General features: G+C 36.4%; 1 pseudogene; it reads right to left on the bottom strand.

Annotated features, from left to right (window-relative positions):
• Nucleotides 1-9,426: 9,426 nt before the first annotated feature.
• The window catches only part of LOC143398231 (thyroid receptor-interacting protein 11-like), a 32,428-nt pseudogene continuing 26,725 nt past the window's right edge, over nt 9,427-15,129 (bottom strand).

The following is a 15,129-nucleotide window of genomic DNA, read 5'->3' as shown; positions in this document are numbered from 1 at the left end:
TGATATTAGTTCTTCTTTAAAGATCTTATAGAACTTGGCTGTGTATCCATCTGGTTCTTAGCTTTTCTTGGTTGGTAGACTTTTGATGGCATCATTTATTTTATCGCTTGTAATTGATCTGTTTAAATTGGGTATATCATCTTCATTCAATTTGTGCAAATTAATTTGACTGTAGAAATTTGTCAATGCCTTCAATATTTTCTATTTTATTAGAGTACAAGTTTTCAAAATAATTTCTAATTATTGTCTGTATTTCTGGAGTGTCTGCTGTCAAATTTACTTTGTCATCATAGATGTTAGTAATTTGAGTTTTTCTCTCCTTCTCCTCATTAGCATGGCTAAGGGTCTGTCAATTTTATTTATTTTTTTAAATAACTTTTGTTTTGAATTTTTTCCATTTTTTGTTTAATTTTTTTATTGATTTCAGCTCTGATTTTAATTATTTCCTATCTTCTACTGCTTTGGATATTTATTTGTTATTTTTTCTCTAGGGCTTTGAGGTATAATGTTAAATCATTTATTTGTTGATTTTTTTTTTCTTTGAAGGAATAAACTCCCTGCATTGAACTTTGCTCTTAGTATTGCTTTCATAGTGTCCCAGAGATTTCAGTATGTTGTATCTGTGTTCTCATTCACCTCTAAATTTTTTAATCCATTCCTTGATGTGTTCTGCAACCCTTTGTTCATTCATTAGCATATTATTTAGTCTCCAGGCATTGGGGTAGCTTTAATTTCTTATTTTATCATGGATTTCTAATTTTATTCCACTGTGATATTATAGAATACAGGATAGTATTTCTTTTTTTTATATTTGCAAAGAGTTGCTTTGTGGCATAATATATGGTTGGTATATTGTAGAAAAGAATCCATATGCTGCAAGAAGAAAGTATATTATTTCTTGAAGTGTGAAATATTCTATATATGTGAGTCAAGTCTATGTTATTGATTTTATTATTAAATTCTATAATCTATTTGTTCAGCATTTGTTTGGAAGATCTATCTAGTGATGAAAGAGATGTGTCAAAGTCACCAAAAATTATTGTGTTGTGGTATATGTGACACTTTAACTTGAGAAGTGTGTGTTTGATGAATGTAGATGCTCCAGTGTTTAGGACATATATATATTTATAATTTTTAAGTCTTCTTGGTTTATGGTTCCCTTGATCAGTTTGTCATGTCCTTCTTTATCCTTTTTGATTGACTTTTGCTTGAAGTCTACATTATTTGATATGAGGATGGAAATACCTGCTTGCTTCTGCAGTTCATGTGAATGATATAATTTTTTCCAAACCTTCACCTTCAATCTCTGATATCTTTTCATGTGAGATGAGTCTCAGGGAGGCAGCGTACTTTTGAATCTCTCTTTTTTTTTTTAATTTAATCTGCTAGTATATGTCTTTTCATTGGTGAGTTTAGTCCATTAACATTCAAGGTTATTATCAAGACATGATTTATATTCCCAGCCATTTTTCTTTATGTTTGGTATTTAACATGACTTGGTTTCCCATCTGATTAGATTTTCCTTAAGTGTAATACCTCCCTCTCCTGATTTCCATCACTTATTTTTTCATTTCCTCTTCTTGGAATATTTTGTGGAGGATGTTCTGTAGTGCAGGCTTTCTAGTTGTAAATTCTTTTAGCTTTCATTTATCATGAAAGGTTTTAATTTCATCATCACATCTAAAGCTTAGATTTGCTGAATATAAGATTCTTGGTTGGCATCTCTTTTCTTGGTATGTGTTGTTGCACGATTTCCTAGCTTTGAGGGTCTGGGTTGAAAAATCTGCTGAGATACAAATTGGTCTCCCTCTATATTGATTCCTCTCTCTTGCAGCTTTTAAGATTCTATTCTTATTCTGTATGCTAGGCATTTTCATCATAATGTGCCTTGGTGTAGATCTGTTGTAATTTTGTACATTTGCTGTCCTGTAAGACTCTTGTATTTGATTTTGAAATTCGTTCTTTATGCTTAGGAAATTTTCTGATATTATCTCATTGGAGAAATTGTGCATTCCTTTGGTTTGAAACTCTGTACCTTCCTCTATCCCAGTAACTCTTATATTTGGTCTTTTGATGCTGTCCAATAATTCTTAGATGTTCTGTTCATGGTTTCTTACTATCTGCACTGTGTGATCAAGTTTGTTTTCCAGATTATATACATTGTCTTCATTATCTGTTATTCTTTCTTCCAAGTGATCTAATCTGTTGCTTATGTTTTATACTGAGTTTTATATTTGGTTTATTGTATCCTTCTTTTCAAGGACTCCTGACTGGTTTTTTTTTTCAGAGTCTCTATCGCTTTCTTGAAATAATATTTTGATATTTGTATTTGCTCTCTTATCTCTTTGTTGGAATGAACAAATTTTGCCTGTATTTGCTCACTTAGGTCATTCTTTAATTCATTGATCATTTTAATTATGAACCTTCTGAACAACTTCTCTGACATTTCATCACCCATTGTTCATAGGCTCTGTTATATTAGTATCCTGGTTTGTTAGGGGCACTTTCCTCCCTTGTTTTTTTTTATGTTGTCTATGTGTTTTCCTTTTTTGCATGGTGGATCTGAGATGTTACAATTTCTACAATATATTCTTGTAGTACCCATGCATATTGTCTGTACTTCATCTTGATGTTGGGCTTCCAGATCCTGCTGGTATCCCTCAATGTATGCTACTGCATCTAGCCAGTGTAATTTGAGATAATAGTTGAAGTGCCCCAAGTTGGAAACAATGTCTTACAGAGATGGGCCTGAAAGAGTGGGCCCAACACTCTCTTTTGGATGCCTGCTCTGAGATGCAGCTGATTCTAGGCCATTTCTGTTGTAAAGTGTTAGTGGCTACTGTGTGGGGAAAGCTATGGAGATGACTGCAGTGTTCTAAGACAGTTAGGTTTAGGCTCCCAGGTGTGTGGTAGGGCAAACTTTGGATCTGGGTTCTGTGTAAGTTGGCATGGGTGGATCTGGGCCAGGCCTGGGCTCCCATGGTAGTCTGCTGGTCTGAAGAGGTGGCCCTGTGCCAGAGGCTGGGCTCCAAATGGTACCTGCCAATGGAGGGGTGGAGCTGGGCCTACTTTGAGCTTGGGTTCCATAGAGCCCATGTGGGAATATCTGCGCCACCTCATAAGGTAGTCTCTTCTTTTCTTTTTTGGAATACTACAGTTTTTATTGTGGAAGTCTTTTACCTTTTTCATTCAGTTGATTCCCAAGGTTGCTTTTTTGCTTTTTTGTTTGTTTGTTTAGTTTGGTTTGGTTTGGGGTTTTTTGAAGCTATTGTAAATGTGATGTTTTTCCTAGTTTTGCTTTCTGAGAATTTGTCACTGATGTATAGAAATGCCTTTAATTTATGGTATTGATTTTATATCCAGCTACTTTGCTGAATTCATTTACAAGTTGCAGATTTCTGGTGGAATGTTTTGGTCTTCTTGGTATACAATCATATCATCTGTAAAAAAATGCAGACTTTAAAATTATCTTTAAATTTCTTTCATCTAATTGCTATGCCTCTTTTAAGAACTACATTAAAAGTAGTGAAAGAGGGCATCCCTGTCTTATTCCAGTAATTAGAGGGAACGCTTTCAATTTTTCTCCATATATAATATAATACATATATAATATAATACATATATAATTTTGAAAAGAATGTAGATCACATAGTGTAAATGATGTTGGCCTGGGGCTTAGCATAGATTCTCTTTACAATGTTGGGGTATGTTCCTGATATCCCTAGTTTTTCTAGCATTTTCAACCATGAAGAGGTGCATTTTTTTTCAAATGCCTTCTCTGTATCTATTGAGAACATCCTATGATTCTTATCTTTAAGACTTGATGTGATGAATTAAATTTATTGATTTCTGTATGTTGAACCAACCTTGCATCCCTGGGATAAACCCTACTTGATCATGGTGCACTATCTTTTTTATGTGTTTTTGTATTCAATTTGCCAGAATTTTATTGAGAATTTTTGAATCTATATTCATTAGTGATATTGGTCTGAAGTTTTCTTTCTTTGCTGTATCTTTGTCTGGTTTTGGAGTCAGGGTAATATTGTCCTCATAGAATGTGTTTGGAAGCATTCCCCCTTTTTATATTTCATGAAATAATTTGAGAAGCATTGATGTTAGTTCTTCTTTAAATGTCTCGTAGAACTCAGCTGGGCATCTCTCCAAATCTGAACTTTTCTTGGTTGTAGGCTACTGGTGGTATCCTCTATTTCCTTGCTTGAAATTGATTGAAGAGAGGTAACACTGTTTCACACGGTGTCACCTGTTGATCTTTTGGAAAAACAAGTTTTAACCATCAACACATAATCAAAACTTCCAATGTCCCAAATATATTAGAAATATACAGTTAATCGCAGTAAAATTTACAATCCAATTTTGCTCTAGTTGGAGCCAGACCTCTTTACATATTTGGACGAGTCTTGTTTTCACCTTTCCTTGATATATAAAGTTTATATTTATGGATCCAGGATGGCGGGCCAGAGGGAGGCAGCATTCTGTGTTGATCCATGACCTGGGTGGCAGGTAGTGAGAATACTGCTTCTGTGAAAGCAATCTTCCTGCCTCTTGCACTCGTCCAGGGCTCAAGGCCTCAGCATCAGAGTAGGTCCCCCAACTACTCACCACACAGGACTACTGGGTACCCCAACAAGACCATCAGAGGTGGCAGCAGCACCCATGAAAAACTTTTGGCCACCCATTCAAGCAGAAAGCATTGATGTGGCTCCCATGGAGGACACCCGGCTGCTTCCCATGAGTAGGAACTCAGACCAAGATCCCTGTGTGGACTCCCATCTACCTAAATGGGGCTCCCCTTGTCACTGCTGTCTTGGGACTCAGCAGCAGTGGACTCATCCCCCGCTATGTGAATAGCCTTCCAGACCATGAGAATTTCACACAGGCTCCCAAGTCGCCCACACTGCAAGCCACATAGCTCATCATTAAACTCATCATCCAACACTATCACCTGGCTCCCCCAACGCAACCCAACACCCCACTTCTGAATGCAAGAGCCTTCATCTTGGGCCACCTTCATCACTACCTTCCAGGTATCTAGTTTCTAACTCCCCCTCTCCCCAGCAGCTGCTAATCTGGCATGGTGGCATCCTGGTTACCTTCACCATCCTGAGGGCAGAGATACCAGCTAACAACAGATGACTCCACCTATTGGATGAGAAGGGAAGCAGGAAAGATACTGATTTCCAACCAAAACAAGCCCTGTTTCTTCCTTCAAGATTTTTTTCCCTCTCCCCACCTCACATACCCAACATATGTAAAACCAAGTACTTCGCGTGAATTAGGACTTTGAGGATGGGGACTCCTGAATAGTATGTTACAGTAGAGTTGTACACTCTTTTTATTCTTCGTTTTTTCTTTTACTTTTTTCCCACCATTTCTGCTACTTTGACATTTTTTTATTTTTCTTTATATATATGTGTGTGTTTTTTTATGTACTCTCTTGTCTTCCCAGTTACTTGTTGGCCCAAGTTTATTTCCTCTCCTTTCTCCTACTACTAGTCTTCCTCTTTAAATCTCTCTTTTACAGTTCCTAAGACATAACAACTCTATATCCTCACCTCCTAACTCCTCAGCATATCATCTTACTCTTCCTCTGCTCCTTTGTAGCTGTAAACACTTTTACAAACCTACTGGCTATATTGTAGATAATAATTGAATTCACAATATCTGTACATTGTGACCAAAGGTAAACATCTTATTAGCAAACATTGGTTTTTAGGGAGTATATGGTTTATACTGGGATCTGATAACATTGTCCTTCACCTCAAAGGAGGTGATCCCTACAGGAGCACTGTAAACCTATAGGGTAAAAAGAATAATGCCTAGGATCCACGGTGCTAGAAGGGAAGATACACAAGCAATATGAAAAGACAAGGGAAGAAAAGGCCCGAAACAAATCAAGATACAATATTATTAGAATCCATGGCCAGCACAACAGAAGATATGACAGAAAGAGTTCAGGATGTACATAATTTAAATGTTCTGCAAATTAACGGATAATATAAAAGACCAAATACTGGAAGCAAAAGATCATTTTGACAAACAGCTAAATAAACAAAACAAATATTGGAAGCAAGATTACTTCAGTAGGGAGATAGAGATTCAAAAAAAAGAGAGAAAGAAAGAAATCCTTGAAACAAAAGAAACAATAATCCAAATTTAAACAGTTCAATTGAAAGCATCACCAGCAAATTAGACCACTTGGAAGACAGGACCTCAGACAATGAAGGTATGACCTCAGATATAAAGGACCTCAGATATGAAGACATATATAATTTTGAAAAGAATGTAGATCACATAGTGTAAATAGTATGAAGCCATGAGCTTAACAGTCAAGAAATATGGCATAGCATAAAAAGAAACAAAAAGTTTTTATTTCTAAGGCATATACATGAAAAAATCTACAAGAAAAAGCTCTTCAATGTACAACTTCAAAGTATAAATATGAATATCCTCACACAATTAAACTTCAGTCAGGATATTTTATTAAAATTAAAGAAATACTCTTATTCTTAAGTTGCAAACAGCTGGAGCTGGTGCAATGAAATGATTTTAGTGATCCTTAGGATACAAGTGTGTCTTGTGGCTCTGGTGGTTGTAGTCACTTCAACCTATATGCATGATGAAATCACAGTGAACCACATACACAGAGTTGTAAATCTCTGAATTTCTTATGTAATGTGAAAGTAATCGGGGTAACTCTTAAAACCTTATAGGAGATAGCTAAATAAGCTGGAAAATAGAGAAAGGCTCTAATTTAATTATAACCATAGCTAAATATTATTTAAATAATATTTTTCAATGTCAGGTTAGTTCAAATGTAGGACATGTCCAGTCGAATTCGTACTTTAGATTTTGGATTTTTCTTTGTCTTAGGCTAGCAATATACAGCACAACACCCTCTTGGTGAGGGCAGCAGCATTGAGTGGCAGCTCCCCATCAGTGACAGGATCATCAGGGGAAGGAAGCAGCACACTGCAGAGCACTGTGCCTCTAGGCATGTGGTGTGGTGCATGCATTTTCAATTTGAGATGTTTTCATTTATGGTGTGCTTAAGTAGAGGAGCATCTATGATGCCAACTGGGCAGAGCTTGGGAGGCAGTTGAACGTTTCTCATATGAACTGTTATGGGAACTTTTTTAACAGTGTATGGAAGAATGGCAATTTAAATAAGTTAGCTACGAAGAAAGGTGACACTGTGTGAAGGAGTGTGGCTTGTTAATTTTTTGGAAAAACAAGTTTTAACCACCAAACGATAATCAAAACTTCGAGTCTCCCAAATACATTAGAAATACACAGTAATTACAGCAAAATTGACAATCAAATTTCACTCTAGTTGGAGCCAGAGCTCTTTACATTTTTGAACTCAACTTGTTTTCATGCTATACAAATGTTTCTCTTTCTAAGGCATAGCTACATTGACAAATTATGCAAGAAAAAGCTCTTCAATGTACAACTTCAAAGTATAAATATGAACATCTTCATACACTTAAGCTTTAAGTCAGGATTTTTTTAATAATGGGCTGGTAAAAATTTCTTAAGTTCTGAACAGCTGGTGCTGGTGCAAGGAGGTGATTTCACTGATCCTTAGGATGCAAGTATGTCTGGTGGCTGTTGTGGTGGTTGTCACATCAACCTATATGCATGATGAAATTCATAGTGCCACATAATCAGAGTTGTAGGGGACTGGTGTTGGAAATCTTGTTCTCAGCCTTTTGATACAAATTATTCTAAGATGATTCATATTTGCTTCAGGTCTACTTTGTGCACTACACAAAGAAGCCATGAGTGATACTTTCTTTTCTATTTGTAAATTGCTTGAGGTTTAAAAGATAAAATCACATGTTCCTATCCTAAAGGAGCTTGAAAATCAAGAAAGAAGCTAAAATTGAGAGAAAATTAAAAATTGAAAGAAAAAGCTGATCAATATAGCCACTATGTATTTTGTCTTCACTATTTATTTTGGTAAATTAAGATAAAAGATAAATCAAAAGTTTCCAGCTCAGGTTAGGTGAAATCAGAGAAAAAAAGTAGATTATATAACAAATGCTTCTCTGACGCGTGCAATTTCTAAAACCATTCAGAACATTTTACCAAAATTAATTGAATTTTATTAAAATTCATATCAAACTATATAATATTAAATAATTTGATTTAAATTAACTTTACTAAACTAATTTTTTAAAAATCCAATAAAATTTTAAATATAAATCAAAATTTAATGTAAATTAATTTATTAAATTTATATAAAAATTAATTAATAAAATTAATTAATCAGTAAAATTAATCAAATAAATTAAATTAATGAAATTAATTCATAAATTTACAATTTGACTTATTTTAAATAATTTATATTAAATTTTAATTAATTTTAATAAAATATTCTCAATGGTTTTAGACATTTGAAGTGTCAGAGAAGCATTTGCTGTATAATCTGCTTTTTCAGTTCTCAGATATCACCTGACATAAGCTAGAAAATTTTGGTTTATCTTTTATCATAATTTACAAAATAAAAAAAAGATTTTAACTACTCCTTTTTTAACTTTTTCATCTTTCAAAACTTTGTATTATTTTGTTTATCTTCCCCACCTTGTTTTTGATCAAATGTTTTTTTTAAATGTGTTTATAAGCATTACTGTAGGTCCCAAAAAAGTATGTAAACAGTCCAGACATTTAATGATACATTCTTACAAATTAAAAAGGATGCATTGATTATACTTTTGGTTTCACTGACAAAAATCATCTTCCTTCTGGACATATTTAACATCTAGAAAAGGGAATGAATGTCAAGTGACTTTTTTAATATAATGAAGATATGTAAAAGGGATAGGTGTCATAGAATTTGAATTAAAAGAATCTTAGAATTTATGCACTAAACTTCATGTTCAGGCCCTCCCACTGTAATTTTATTTTAGTAGTTATACAGTGTTTTCTTTTATAAACTAAAGAATTCACAACTTTACTGCATCATATTTTGTTTGCATATAGCCCAAATTCTGAGGTATATATATCTTTTTCATATGGGTTGGATTTTTCTTCTTTTCAGTAATATAAATAAATAATTTTTATATTAATATAATTAAATTTAACAAATATAATTATAAAAAAGGTTGAAGCTATACTTATTTTTGCTGTTGATTACCTGATAGCACAGGAACAAAATTTTATATAAAAAAGCTACAGCAAACACAAATAAAATTTTAATAAGTGCTACAGAAAAAAAAAACATACAAAAAATGGGGGGGAGGGGAGTCCAAACACCTGGTAGCTTTATATATCAACTTTTTTCTTTTTCTTTTTCTCTGCAAATACACAACTTCTTTTCAAAAAGGCCACTCTGTAAATAGTTCAAATTGTGCATGGCTTCTTTAAACTGCTAAATCATCTCTGGCTTGAGAATCACCTATTGCTTTAAAAATCCTTTGGTACAACCCTGGCGCTGTTGTCAGGGGACACTGGCAATGGTGCAAAACTGGGCATGAAGTCTGTGATGGGATTCAAATGGGGATTCCCAGGTCCACCAGGTCCAAGTCCAGCTAGGATAATCAGTGGCACTGCCGCAGAATGTGGTGCCAAGAACAGATTCACAGCCACTCTTTTACCAGCTCTGAATTCTGCTGCATCTTTCAAACTTCTTGGTACATTCTAACCTTCCTTTCTCCTTCCTCTGGAGTCTAAACATCTCATGGCATGAGTAGAAAGTTTTGGTGGTGGAACAGATGAAGGAGATTTTGTTTCCAGAAATTTAACAAAAAGTTCTAGAAAAGAACTATTCAGCAGAGACTACTCATTTGGTCTCAAAGATGTGCTGGGGACATTTTTTTATCCTTCTCCAAGCCAACCTGTCATCCACTTAGTAACGTCACCATCATCTCCATTCAACACTGCTCCATTTTCTCCTTTTGAATGTCCAGGATGCTTCACAATAACTGTAACTCTCCATGATGCTTACTTTTCGATGTATGGGAATGCCCAATGAACAGGTTTCTCATTAGGGCTTTGTCCACTTTTTCTTCTGTGCCACTTTCCACGTTCATCAATTTCTTTTGTGCATTATTCAACATTTCTTGTTGGAGTTCATTGTGCTTTTTAAGTCTTTCAATCTGTTCTTTCTTTAGATGTAACTGGTGTGTAAATCTGGTTGCTGAATCCAACACACCGTTGACTTCATCCAAATGTTCCTGTAATAATAATACCTCTCTAGATTTTCTGCCTTTTCCTTCCATTCAGTTATATATTGTCTTTCCTTTTCTAATTCAGCCAAATACATAGCTTTTTCTTCTTGTTGGAAATGCTCTAGAACCATTGGCAGGTTAGTTAATGACATGGCATACTGCTTTACTTGTTCTTGGTAGAGCAAAAGCTGCAGTGCATTCTCATCCTTCTCTTGGGAGAGTAAATGCACCTGTTTCTTCAGGGACTCTGCCTGCACACTGGCTTGATGAGTTGCATTAAAAGAGGAAAGTAGCTTTTCCTCCAATAGTGTGTCTTTTTCTCTCAGGTTCATCTCTTTCTTCTCTGCAGCCTGAATTTCCCGGGTGTTAGAATCTTCTGATTCTAAAAGATAGCTCCCCAGTCTTTGTATCTCTTGATTTAAGAGTAATTCTTTGTCATGTAAGTGTTGAACCTCTTGCTGGAGGGTACTCTTTTCCATCTGTTGGTTCTTTAGGGACAAGGTGAGTTAGTCTGTCTCCTGCTGATATAGAATGGTCTTCTCCTGCGAGGATTCAACTGCATTTAAAAGCCAATTTAATTCCCCAGCCTTGCCCTGTTCTTTTTCTTGTAAAAGTTGCTCCTTCATTGAATGGTACTCCAACTGTTGTTTTTGCAGCATCACAGAGAACTTCATGTTCATCTCTTGTAATGCTTGATTCTCCATTTCCTTCTCTTTGGATGTTTCTATTATTTTTTCAGTTTCCCCTTTTAGTTGAGAAATGTCCATTTCTAAAATTATTATTCTCTCCTTGAGGTTAGTTATTGCTTGCCTCAACAACTCATTTTCATTCACTTTGTTAGTGAACTTTGCATTTGAAGAAAGTAACTGATCACTTTTGGCTTGAATAAAGAAGTTTTTTTCTTTCAGTAAATTTTGTAACAGATCTTGTTTTTCCTTGAGCTGTTTAATTTTGGAATCTAATTGTTCATGTTCTTTCTTTTTTCTCTTGGAGGTGGCAGCAGTTGCATCAGACAACCTGTGGTTCCTTTCCTGGAGCATCCTAATGGTGGCATCTTTTTCTTGCAGTGATTGTCTCAACTGAGGACTGGGAGGTAAGGATGATGCAGACAAGAGCTGGGGTGTACTCATATCAAGTTTTCCTGAATAAATTTTAGCCTGAGGAGCTTGTATCTCCCTATCTTTCTGCTGGATAACTTGAGTGAGTTTGCCAACTTTATCTTTGGACAGCTGATCAGTCTGTTTGGTTAAAGATAGATTCTTTTCATTTAGAAGTTGAATATCAAGTTCTCGTTCTTGGATTCCTTTCATTTATTTTTCAGTTTCATAGTTACACAGGTTGTGTTCTTCACTTCCATTTTCTATAGGAAGGCTTTTAAATTTTGTTTCTTGAAAACTATCAGAATTGTCTGCTGGAGTACTGTGTGTGTCTCCTTGCAACTGGGCTTTTATTTATTCGATGGTTTTCTACAAATTCTTAAATTCCTCATCTTTCTGTTCCATCACAGAAGGCTGCAATTGACTACATTCCAGTTTCAAGTTTTCACACTGTTCACATTTTCACACCAAGCTGCTCTTTTTCCCTCTTCAAGGCATCTCTGTCATATTCTGCCAAAGATATTTTTTTAATTATGTCTTTTATTTGATCCTGATGTTCTCCCATCTTTGTCGCAGACTCTACTTTTTCAGTTTGTAGAACCTGAATAGTTATTTTTTTTCCATTTCACCGATTTTAGACTCATCAGTTACTATAACACCTGAGTGACCTTAAACTGATTTTCAAGTTTTTCAATCCTTTCCACATAGTCATTTAATTTCTCTCAATACTGGCAACTTATCTCTGCCAGTTTCTTTTGATGTGCATTCTGCAAAAATGACATTTCCTTTTGATGATGATCAAGGTCTTAACTTTGGTTTTGTTCAAGTACCTTAATAATATTTTGTAGTTTGCAGATTTCACTTTGATCAGAATTATGTGTTCCCTTTGCCTGAGCTATATCCCTCCAATGGCTAACTGGAGATTCAAGTTTTGAAACTTCAATTGACAGTCTGTTGATTTCTTGTTGGGATGAAATGATGTCACTGAAGTCCATGTCATCACTGGAAAAAGCTGAAAAATGACTGATCTCATTACCGGATGAAGATGAGGCAGTGTTGCTGGTACATCACCTGCTCCTGAATCTACTGCAGTGCAGACAACTCATCCTCTAGTGCAAACTGTCTTGCTTTAAGTGGCCTGATTTCTACTTTCTTTTCCAGTTCATTCCCATAATTTGCAGATAGATGTTGGATCTGTAGCTCTGATGCTGCATACCTTTCTTCCAGATCAGTACAATAGTTTTTAAGTCTTTCATTGTCATATCTGATTATCCATTTGGTATTTTCAAGGTTCTTTCTCCAATAATTAGGTAAACCTGCTTCTACATCCTCTAAATTATCGAGAATCTCATCCTCAGTGACTTTGGAGATACAGCTGATGAGGGAAGCCAAGCTGCCCCCCTCCTGATCCAAGGAGTGGCCCAAGCCAGAGCCTAGGCCTCTAAACCAGGACAATACTGTCACAATTTCAGTGTGCCATCAGAGCTGCTCTGAAAACCACCTCAGTCTCTATCCACCTCTGCTCTGAACCTCCTGGAACACCAAGGAGTCAATTATGACCCAAGCACTCAGAATTCCATGAAGGGTGGGCTCTGCCAACCATTGTGTTCTGCCTGGAAACACAGAGGACTGGCCTGGGCTTGTACCAGTGACTCCCCACTATTGGCCCAGTTACCCCACTGGGCCTTAGCTCCTTCCCTCACCTTTCTGCCCTCGGGCTTGGGTGAGTTCTCCCTCAGTGTTTGCAACTTGTCCCAGCTTGCGGTCTGCTCCTGCCACCTGGGCGCTGGTGGCTATATCACCACCACCTACCTCATTCTTAATGATAATAAACTTGAAACTTTCCCACTAAGATCAGGAACAATCAAGGGTATCCTCTCCTACTACCCTTTTGTAACATCTTACTGACTTCTTAGCTAATGCCTCTCGTATGTGAGGTAAGCGTCCTATCACTGAGCCCCAGGCCCAACCAAAAAACTGATGCTTTTTTAATGGGTTGGGAGTTCATCTCCGTGGTATAGCATTTGCCTACCAGCTATGCAGTCCTAGGTTCTCTCCCCAACACCAAACAAGATGATTTTTTTAGAATGACTTTATACTGATAGTATCAGCCATTATATATAGATTATACATAAATTATGAAATGTATTGTATACTATTAATCACACTGAAGGCAAGAATGTGAATTCAGGTTCCCAAATCAAGCCATCACCAATTACCAGGGGAAGGGCTCATTACTATTGGGCTGAGGAGAGCGATATTGAAGATCAGATACTCCTTGTCCACATGCATGCCTTGTAAACCTAATGTACTTTTGTGAATTGTATAATGAGATGTTCTTGCTGTAATATAGACTTATTTATAAGATTAGGACTTATATGACCCAGACTTATGTATGAGACTGGGACTTCTAATTTTTTTCTTATAAATAAGTCCTAATCCTATTTATTTACTTACTCTTGAAGTGTGGCTTTTAAACTTTAATTTTAAAGCAGATATATGCAGGAAATGTTGCTTTCCTTCATATTTTTTTCTGAAATATCAGGCTGTCTACTTTACCTGCTAACTTAGGAAAGCCTGTGGAGTGCTGATGCTCTCTGCTCTGTCCTGTCTTTTTGATTGCATCCTGTGATTACAGGCAGCATGTAGTGTGTACTCTGGTGTCTAGTGGCATGGCACTGTCCTGGCATATAGAGCTGCTTCATCCAGGGTTGAAACCTAGGGGCAGTAAGTAATTATTTTTCCAAACATACCTTTCCTTGCTGGGGGTCTGGCCTTACCTTGGTCCCCCTGGGGAGTATCTGAAGCCTGGGCAGGACAGCCTGGATCCTCCTCAACTGCTCTAGTGAGTCAGGCCATGGATTTCTTCATATTGCATCTTAAATACAGCTTCTATTGGAATAACATTTTGTGCTAGGTTTGGGTTTGAAAAGTAAGATATGATTATTAGTAACAAAGGAATGAAAGGAAGAAGATGGGAGATAATGAACCTGTTAACCAGAGGATAGTGTACCAGCAGTAGTTCCTCCCAGTGACCTCCTTTCCAACAGCCATCAGGAGGAATTGCCTCTGTTTGTTCTCTTTGTGGAGCTGGAGAGAAGCAAGCTCTCCATGGGAGATAGAGTGCCTGGCTCTGGTACTCAACCCTGAGCTTCTGATCTCTGCTTCCCTCAGGAGCCCTGTCCTTCTCTGGTTTTCATTACTACAACAGAAGACCACAGGCTGGGTAATTTATAAAGAAAAGAAGTGTTTTCTTAGTTGATTTTTTATTATTTCTATTCATTTATACATGACAGCAGAAATCTTTTTGATTCATTGTACACAAGTGGAGCACAACTTTATGTTTTCCGGTTGCACTTTATGTGGAGTTGCACTACATGTGCAGTCATACATGTACCTAGGGTAATTATGTCCATCCCATTCCACCATCTTTCCTAACTGCATCTCTTCTTCCTTTCTCTTGCCCAATCAAAGTACCTCCATTCTCACCCCCCAACCCCCTTCATGGATCAGCATCCACTTATCAGAAAGCACATAAGGCCTTTGGTTTTTTCAGAATTGGCTTACTTTGCTTAGCATGATATTCTCCAACTCCATCCATTTACCTGCAATTGCCATAATTTTATTTTCTTTTAATGCTGAGTAATATTTCATTGTGTGTATACACCACTGTGTCTTCACCCATTCATCTATCCAAGAGTGTCTGTATTGGTTCCACAGTTTAGTTATTGTTAATTGAGCTACTATCAACATTAACGTGGCTGTGTTTCTATAGTATGCTGATTTTAAGTCCTTTGGGTATAGACTGAGGAGTGGGATACCTGGGTCAAATGGTTGTTCCA

Source organism: Callospermophilus lateralis, chromosome 4 (genome assembly GCF_048772815.1).
Source record: "Callospermophilus lateralis isolate mCalLat2 chromosome 4, mCalLat2.hap1, whole genome shotgun sequence".
In the NCBI taxonomy this organism is placed as follows: Eukaryota; Metazoa; Chordata; class Mammalia; order Rodentia; family Sciuridae; genus Callospermophilus; species Callospermophilus lateralis.
The sequence above is the reverse complement of the archived record's forward strand: the minus strand, read 5'-3'. Positions and strand labels throughout refer to the sequence as shown.